We start from the raw sequence: 8,386 nt of genomic DNA on the forward strand, positions 1-8,386 counted from the left end.
AAAAAGAGTCACACATGGGCTTTCCTTTCTTTAACCTTATTTTCACCATCATTCTTTAAAAGCCTTTTCTATTTCCATTATCAACATCTTACTTGAATGGCCAGCAAAATGGTTTCCCACCTCAGGCATCTGGACTGTTCTTTTATGGTTAAATTTAGAGTTTCTATTGAGGTACTCTAGATTTTTTTCTAGATTTACAATTTTTTTTTCCTAAAATGTGCCTTTCCATTTTTCTCCTCTCCAACAACAGAGTTCTTTTGCAACTTTTTTTGTAGCTGTTAATTTTTGCCTAACCACATTTTGCATAGGATTCAGCAAAAGCCAAATTCTACCACTTACTGGGGCTGTAGCCTGAATGTTGCATTTTTCCCTAGTCTCTCGCTCAAGGGTCACTTCCTTTGCTAGGCCCATTATGAACATAATTTCACAGGGTTGCCCAGCTCCCCTAAGAGGTGACACATCAACATCATTATACACAGGGGCACTCAGAGAGCTTAGGTGACTTAATCAAATCTTACAGGTGGTGTCTTTGGCTCCAAAGCTTTGGAATACCTTTCTTTTTTCTTTTTCTTTTCTTTCTTCTTCTTCTTCTTCTTCTTCTTTTTTTTTTTTTTTTAAGATTTTACTTATTTATTACGAGAAATACAGAGAGAGGAAGAGCCTGATGCAGGACTCAGTCCCAGGACCCCAGGATCAGGACTTGAGCCAAAGACAGATGCTCAACCACTGAGGTATCCAGGTGCCCCTGGAATGTCTTTTTTTTCTATACTATACTTCCTGCAACCTGTCTTTTCCTTCTACTCCAAGACATTAGATATCTCTATTTCTCACCCTTGGAATACTATCTTCTGTGGGGGATTGAAAAAGCCTGCTAGTGAGAGCTGGCAGTAGAATCCCCTGCAATAGGAGATGAGCCATCACAGCTTTCTGACTCATAGCCTTGGTCTCCCCTCTCTAGCTGTCCAGTTCCTGGCATCCCCTCTCACCCCAGTTCTCCAGCAGCCACCACCACACCTAACCCAAAAGATACTTCGATCCCCTCCTTGAGCCAGCCTGGGTAGACTCACAAATCCCCTTCTTCCTTGTTTTGAGCAGAAACAAGGAGAGCACATTTACTGTGAATGTAAGATGAAACCAAACCGAATTGCAAGCAGGAAAGACAAAAGCATCAGCATAGATGTATTGACAAAAGGGGGACCTTTCTCATAATGTAACGGAGTCCTTCCAGAGTGGCTGGGGGTGGATCTGACCATAGTTCCATTCCCCATCTGCACTCCCAGATCTCCTCAAGGGGAAGGAAGTCGAATTCCCACTCCTTCATCCCTCCTGGGCCAACGGTGGGTCTGGGGGCCAAACGGACCATTGCTACTACAGCCAGAACCTTCACATCTGTTTAACATTAAAGTGACATGATACCTGGAACCCACTGCCTTCTTCTAGGGGTGGTGGTGGTGGCAAAGGAAACCAACATATTGAGTGCTGGTGTGAGAGGAGCATGTAGTATGAGGGCATGCCCACAGACAGGGAGTTGTAAGGAAGAGTTAAGAGTGTGTTCAGATTCCCGTGGTGTCCACCACTAGTGGTGAGACCTCAGGTTGGGCAAATCATTCATGTCCCATTTTCCTCTCACATTGGGTTTTGGGGAAGATTGAAGAAGTAAATGCACACAGCCCTCAATCACATCCCCAAATGTTCACTATTACCAATGACCCTGTGCACCAGGTGTCAGGGCTCCAGCTATACTGATGAAGCAATTTAAAACACAGGTCTGCTGTGGTCAAGATCCACATTCTTTCCATTTCCCTATTGCAGTGGCCCTCATATGAGTATCTGTCCTTGTACTGTCTTGTACCATTACCAAGCTGCACATTTGTGGAGGCCATAACAGCCCTAAGTAAACAACTGTTTGAATTGAATGCATGAATGCCCATGTTAGTGAAAGGAGAGGAAATGATCTGAATTTGAGAGACAGAAAAAGCATTTATACCAAAAGCTAATAGATTAATTCATTTAGACAGTCAGTTGGTTAATATTTACTGAGTATTTATAGGATGCCTGGCCCTATTCATATAGATTGTACCATTTTGGATGCCCGGAGGAAGTGGGGAAGGCAGGGAGGGGGGAATAGGAGGAATGAGGAGGTTGATCTAAAAAAAATAAAAGTCTGAATTATAATACTTAATATTACTTTATTGTTTTCAGACAAGTGTAATCCTCAAACTGGGCTAAAAAAGTATTGGTTGAGAAGTAAAAACTAATAGTGTGACTTATCATAACCATATTAATAGCTTTTATATGAAAACATTTCTGTCCTCTTCTATTCCCAAATCCTGGTTGCACGAATGCTTTGCAGATAATCTCTCAACTGGGGATTTCAAATTCGAAATTAGCATACAGCCCAGGAGAAGGTTTTTATTGGACTGTTGATCTGAGCAGAAATGACTTGTAAAGAAGATACCATGCCTTGGACTGGGGGACAAGATTCTCTAGAGCAGGACTTCACGTCTTGAAGGAGCTTTACACCTCTTGATTCAGTCATTCATTTAATTTGTGAAAAGGACAAGCAACAAGTAGAAGCCGCAAAGGTCAGAGGCATGTACAGTGTTAAGGATAATATCACTACTACTGGGAAGGCTTGATGTAGTTAGGATTGTGAATGGATCGGTAGAGGGGGGGAAGAGAGAAGGGGAGTCTGGGCCAAGGATCCCTCAGTGTGGGCATCTGCAGGTTCAGACAAGTAAGAGAACAGACAGGTTAAAGCAGGTTGGATCACAGGTGACACAGTAAGAAAGGGCTCCCGGGAGTGGCTCTCAAGCATGAATCCTCGAAATGGGTGTTGAAATAGGCATGAGATGAATCCGAGGACCTCACTCCTCCTGCAGTCAATCTTGAGTAACTAAATGGATTCTGGTTGGTGCAGAAAGGGGACTCTCCAAAACAGTCTAGTAAAGTGCCTCCAAGCATATTCGAATCCCAGTCTGTCACAGGTTGAATGATCTTGGCGAGTCATTTAATCTTTAGGTTTCCACTTCCTCATCCATAGAGTGGGGATAACAGCAGCACCTGCCTCACTGGGATGTTCTGAGGATTAAATACCGTGATGGCTGTCACATGCTCAGTCTTGTACCCAACACCTTGGTGCTCAATACCAGGTGGTGATGATCACTATTGGGCTACCACTTCCAGTTTGTGAGCCCCTCAAAGGCAGGGTCTATGGTTTTACCTTAAAGTACTCCATTAAATTACTTAGTTCATCATTGTTATTGTTGTTAATAAAATAACAGCAGTTTGGAAACATGGCTTCTGCCTCTAGGGGTGACTAATACCTGATAACAAGCAACCTCTCTGGAATAAACTCTTTCAGGTTTTTCCACCAGAGAAAAAGAGCTGAGCAACAGCAATACAGCTAAGCTGTCATGTGAGTTGTCACTGCCCCCAGGCGTATCATCACTTTATTCCCTGAGCCCCAGATGCCAATAAAGAAGACAGCATCGATAGAAAGAAGAAAGAAATAGAAGAACAAAAATAGAGAATTTTGGAAGGCATTAAAGGTTCTCCAGATCAACCACCCTACAGTCAGCAAGGAGTGGTGACTGATGTCAAGAAGGGAACAGGAACCTGGGTGGCTCAGCAGTTGAGCATCTGCCTTTGGCTCAGGTCGTGATCCCAGGATCCCAGGATCGAGTCCCACATCAAGTTCCCTGTGAGGACTCTGCTCCTCCCTCTGCCCATGTCTCTACCTCTCTCTGTGTGTCTCTCATGAATGAATAAAGCTAAAAAAAAAAAAAAAAAAGAAGGGAACAGGAGAGAGGTGAAATGAGGGAGGAAGAGAGCCCTCCAAAGAGAGGTGGAGTAAAGGCACTAAGGTGGTTCCACAGAAGCTTTGCCTCTTGGTACCATATCGACAATGGATTGATGTGTTGGGTAGGCTGAGACCCCTGGGGAGTAGACAGGCCATCTCTTCTCCCAGTCATAAGGTTTCTGGCTGAGAATCTCTTGCAAAGACAGTGGTCATCTCCTTTGGATATTCTCACCAGATAACCTAGGTTAAATTATAATAGACTTCTTTATTTCTTTTTACTCTAATCACTTTCTCCTGCTTGGATTTCTTAGTACTTGATGCATATTACCATCTTTCTTTGCAATCCTTTTCCTTTTGAAATGTCTCTCTCCATCTCTTTTATTTTGAGTACAAACTTAAAAAAAAAAAGTCCCTTCACTTCCTTACTTTCTCCCCCTCTGCCTCTCCAACTCTCTATCTCCTGCCCTTTTGCCCTTCTGTTCTGGTTATTTATTTCCTTTTCTGTCTTACTAGCCATTCATCTTGCTCTAATGCCACATAGGAGTTTCCATTCATCTTCAGCCCAGGACAACTCCATCTCTTCATAGAGGGGAAGAGCTATGAAAAATCCAGAGCTCTGGGTTCTGGCCCTTCTCTTACTGTGTGGCTCTGTTATTCCCTTAGTGCTTTCAGTTTTCAGTCTCAGCATTGACAAGAGAGAACACACTAGGATTTTGTTCAGTACTGTGTTCCACGAATCACATTTCAGCTAAGGGTTTAGAAGATGCAGCTTCACTGTTTAAGATGCAAGATGTGCCAGGCCAATGTTATACCACTGATATTATGCTCTTATGGGATGAAGTGTTGTGGTTGAAACTCAGCCTCAGCTACTTTATAGCCCACAGGCATTGGGACACTTTGTAATTCTTGGTCGACTTTACTTTGGAATTATGGGGACTTCTGCAGAAAGTTCTTCAAAGTCAATGTGGTCCACCCTGTTGCCTAATATCTGCATCCCTGAATCCATGGAAGGGGTCCCTCACTACTTTCCAAGATAGCCTGATTTCCTTTCATGGCCAAGTAAGAAAGCTGAATTTTCAAAGAAAACGTTCTCATGTTTGGTCGTGGTGGTGGTTTGCTTAGTAAACTATCCCTCCATGAGTGACAGTTATTCTTAATTTTCAGTAGCCACAGGTCATTCCCTTTCCATCGAGTTCTTTGCAAGAGAAAGGGCTTTCCAGTGTTATCAGAACACTGGATTATTTGTCTTTTTGAAATTTACCGATGTAGAGATAAAAATGTATTTGTAGTGGGTGGATTCACCCTCATTAGCCTCATCACTGGGCATAATAATAATAACAGCTAACACTTCTATAGACTTGCTACGTGCCAGGCATTATTCTAAGCATTTTGTATACATTAAATCAAGAAAATATGATTTCTCTAAATATCTTTTCCATTTGCTTTCCTAAAGGGGTCTAGAATATAATGCCACATCAACGAGAGAAGGAATCTACATGCCATCCTGTCTAAACCCCAACTTTGCAGATAAATACCAGAGAGGGTAGGTGCCTTGCCTTAGGTCACACAGCTACGAGTAGTAGACGGGGATCTCAAATGTCTTAATAACAACGAGCTCACCATTCAGAGCCAGGATCAAGTAAGGTATTTTAGGAACCTGAGATGCTTTTGTTGAAAGACTCTGCCTCATTTTGCTCTCCATGTGGCTAGCACTCTGCCATAAGGTGCCAAAATCGCCTTTTTATTTTTCCTGCCTTCTTATCTTTTAAAATAAGCCTTTCTTTGAATTCCCTTCCAGCACTTGTATCATCTCATTTCCCAGTCTACTTAAAAACTTTTCTAATGTAGCCAAGTGAGTTTCTCCCCAAGTGAGAGTGAGATTTCTGGCTTGGGAACAAAACGGTCGTTTCAACCTCACTTCCATTGACTCTTACCAGAACAACTGACAAACAGAGTTCACTTGACCTGTTCAAGATCTGCTGGATCTTTTTCCTTTTGTGGTTTGTGCTGAAGGATACAAGAAGCAGTGGGAGAGTGGGTGTTAGGGAGAGGAGGCCTTTGGGTAGAAAAGGAAATGGATAGTATCTCAGCTTGCTGCATGTTGAACAGAACACCTCTCAGGCAGGAGAGAAGTAAGAGGATCCCTGGCTGTTTGCTTCCAGAGAAATCCATCTAGATTTTGCTTCTGGGATAGCTGAGGAGCACAATATGGAAACTCCTGCCCAGTTCTGGTTGTGAACATTTCTTCCCAAGAACCTCTGTCTATGTCCAATCCACATTTGGAACCAGGTCTGGCAGCATTCATTAAGAGGAAAGATCTTGTCCTCTCAGGATGTCAGCAGCTGCTTTTTTTTTTTTCCCAGTGTGTTTGGTGCATCAGTGTGTGGGCTACATAGAATATTTTAAGATAATATTTGCCTTCAAATAATGACAGCATGGGCATGGGCAGATGACCCAAATTTAACTTATAACTCCTGCTAAGGCTATTCCCAAATTATTTCATTGTACAGAATTATTGTTCAGAATGTTTATTGGGTTTGAGCTTCTTTTGTTTTTAATATAGATATAGTTGTATTTGTTGGGAAAATATACTGAAGAGAGACTGGTTGATTTTTTGTTAGGTTTTGGGCAAAAGTGTGTTTTCCTTAATTACCTGAACTTTTCTCCACTTCCTAACTAGAAATATGGGGTTTGTATTGATATGTGGGTCACATATGCCTGGGGCTGAATCTTCATTGTACCACTTCCAATTGTGGAAGCTTGTGTATGTGATTTAACTCTCTAGGTTTCCACTTCCTTCCATGCAATAGCACTTCTCTCACAAGCCAATGTGAATTTCAAATAAGATATTTGAAAAGCACATGGAATAGTTTTCATAGTGCTGAGTATATAGACATCCAGGAAATGTTAGTTTCCTTCTATCTATCTATGTGTGTGTGTGTGTGTGTGTGTGTGTGTGTGTGTGCTTGGAGTGAAGAGGAGGAACTAACTTAATGAATATAAATTGGAGGGCCATTCTAGAAATAAATGATCTGTTAATAATCAAACTAACAAAAGAATAAAACACAAAACAGAAAGGAACAGAGGTGAGAAATGGAAAAACATTTAGAAAAATGCCATCAGCAGGTATTGACTGAGCAGCTGCTATTTATATGTTCAGGTCCTCTACCAGGTGAGCAACATGTGGGGCTCAAGGATACTTATTGTCTTCAAAGAGCATACACTAGTTTGAGGAGACAAGATTTATTCATTTGTAAAATAGATAATGAAAATGCAAAAAAAAAATAAAAAAAAATAAAAAAAAAGAAAATGCAAAGGAGTTGTTCTTCTTGGGAGTTGAGAGGAAAGAGGAATCTCTGTGTTTATGGTATCTTTGGAGGCCAGAGAGTTCAGTGGTGCTGAGGGTGGGAGATGAGGGCAGTTGAGAAAGCCTTGATATGAACAGCCATTTGAGTCTGATGACAAAGGCTTGGGAATGGCTTTACTAGGCGAGACTGTTGAGTTGTTGTTGCTGTTTTGTTTTGTTTTGTTTTTTTTAAATAGAAGTGATGAAAAATGATCTTGATATTCTTTGTAACAACAGAAAATCCCAAAACAAGCCTAAATGGGCCCGAGTAGTCTCTCTCCATTTACGCTAAAGGGGAGGGGGTGGGTGGACAAGCTGAAGCCATCCAATGCATACTCCTGGTTTCCTTATTCGGCCTCAGAGACACCCATATCCTTTTGTTGAGTTACTTATCCAGATCCTCCTTAAGCTCCCTTTCTTTCTTTTCCCAGCAGATCCCGGGAGAGATGCCCTTTCAACCCTGCATCTCTGCTAAATGCCTTTTGGATCCCAGCAGTGGAGCCCATTGGATGGTTGGACTATCTCAGAGACTTACTGAGGCCTATTAGGGTTGGCAAAAAGAATTCTAGCCAAATCTTCCAGGTTAGAAGAGAAATGACAGCTGCCCCCAATGGGATTCCCATGCTGGAGCACAGCAACCATCCTACAAAGGGTTAATACTCCCCCTCCCTCCCCTGCCCCCCAACTTGCTGCCAGAGATCAGCTAATCTGATAATTACAGCAACAAACACAGTTTAGACAAACAAGACCTGACCCTGAGGGTTTGGAATGAAAACATTTACTCTCTCCCTCCCCAGAGAGACGGTGCCTGGAGCATACACATAGAGACACTGGGAAAATACCCGTGTGCTGGAGCAGCAGGGTGAAAACATCTGTGTTCCTGAGCTGCTTGAGGAGATAGCGTTAATGGGAAGGGCGGGTAGGGTGGGGGAGTGGGCAATGGTGCGGTCGAAGGGTGTGCATGCCGGCAGCAGATGGAACATGTACCCATAACTGGAGATGTGAGCCAGGGGTAATTGATTTTACAGCAGAGGCGGAGTATGGGAGGGGTACATAAGAGACTCAGTGCTGCAGAATTCCAGGGAAAAACCTGACAGTGGCTAAGTGGGGAGAAACATCCTATAACACAAAGTGGGGCAGTCCTGAGAACTAGAGGGGAAAGGGATTCAAAGTAGCCCGTGATTCTAAGGGAAGTTGACATCAGCCCATCAGGGAGTGAGGGGCTCACCCTCTCACCC

This window comes from Canis aureus, chromosome 29, assembly GCF_053574225.1.
Source record: "Canis aureus isolate CA01 chromosome 29, VMU_Caureus_v.1.0, whole genome shotgun sequence".
Taxonomy (NCBI): domain Eukaryota; kingdom Metazoa; phylum Chordata; class Mammalia; order Carnivora; family Canidae; genus Canis; species Canis aureus.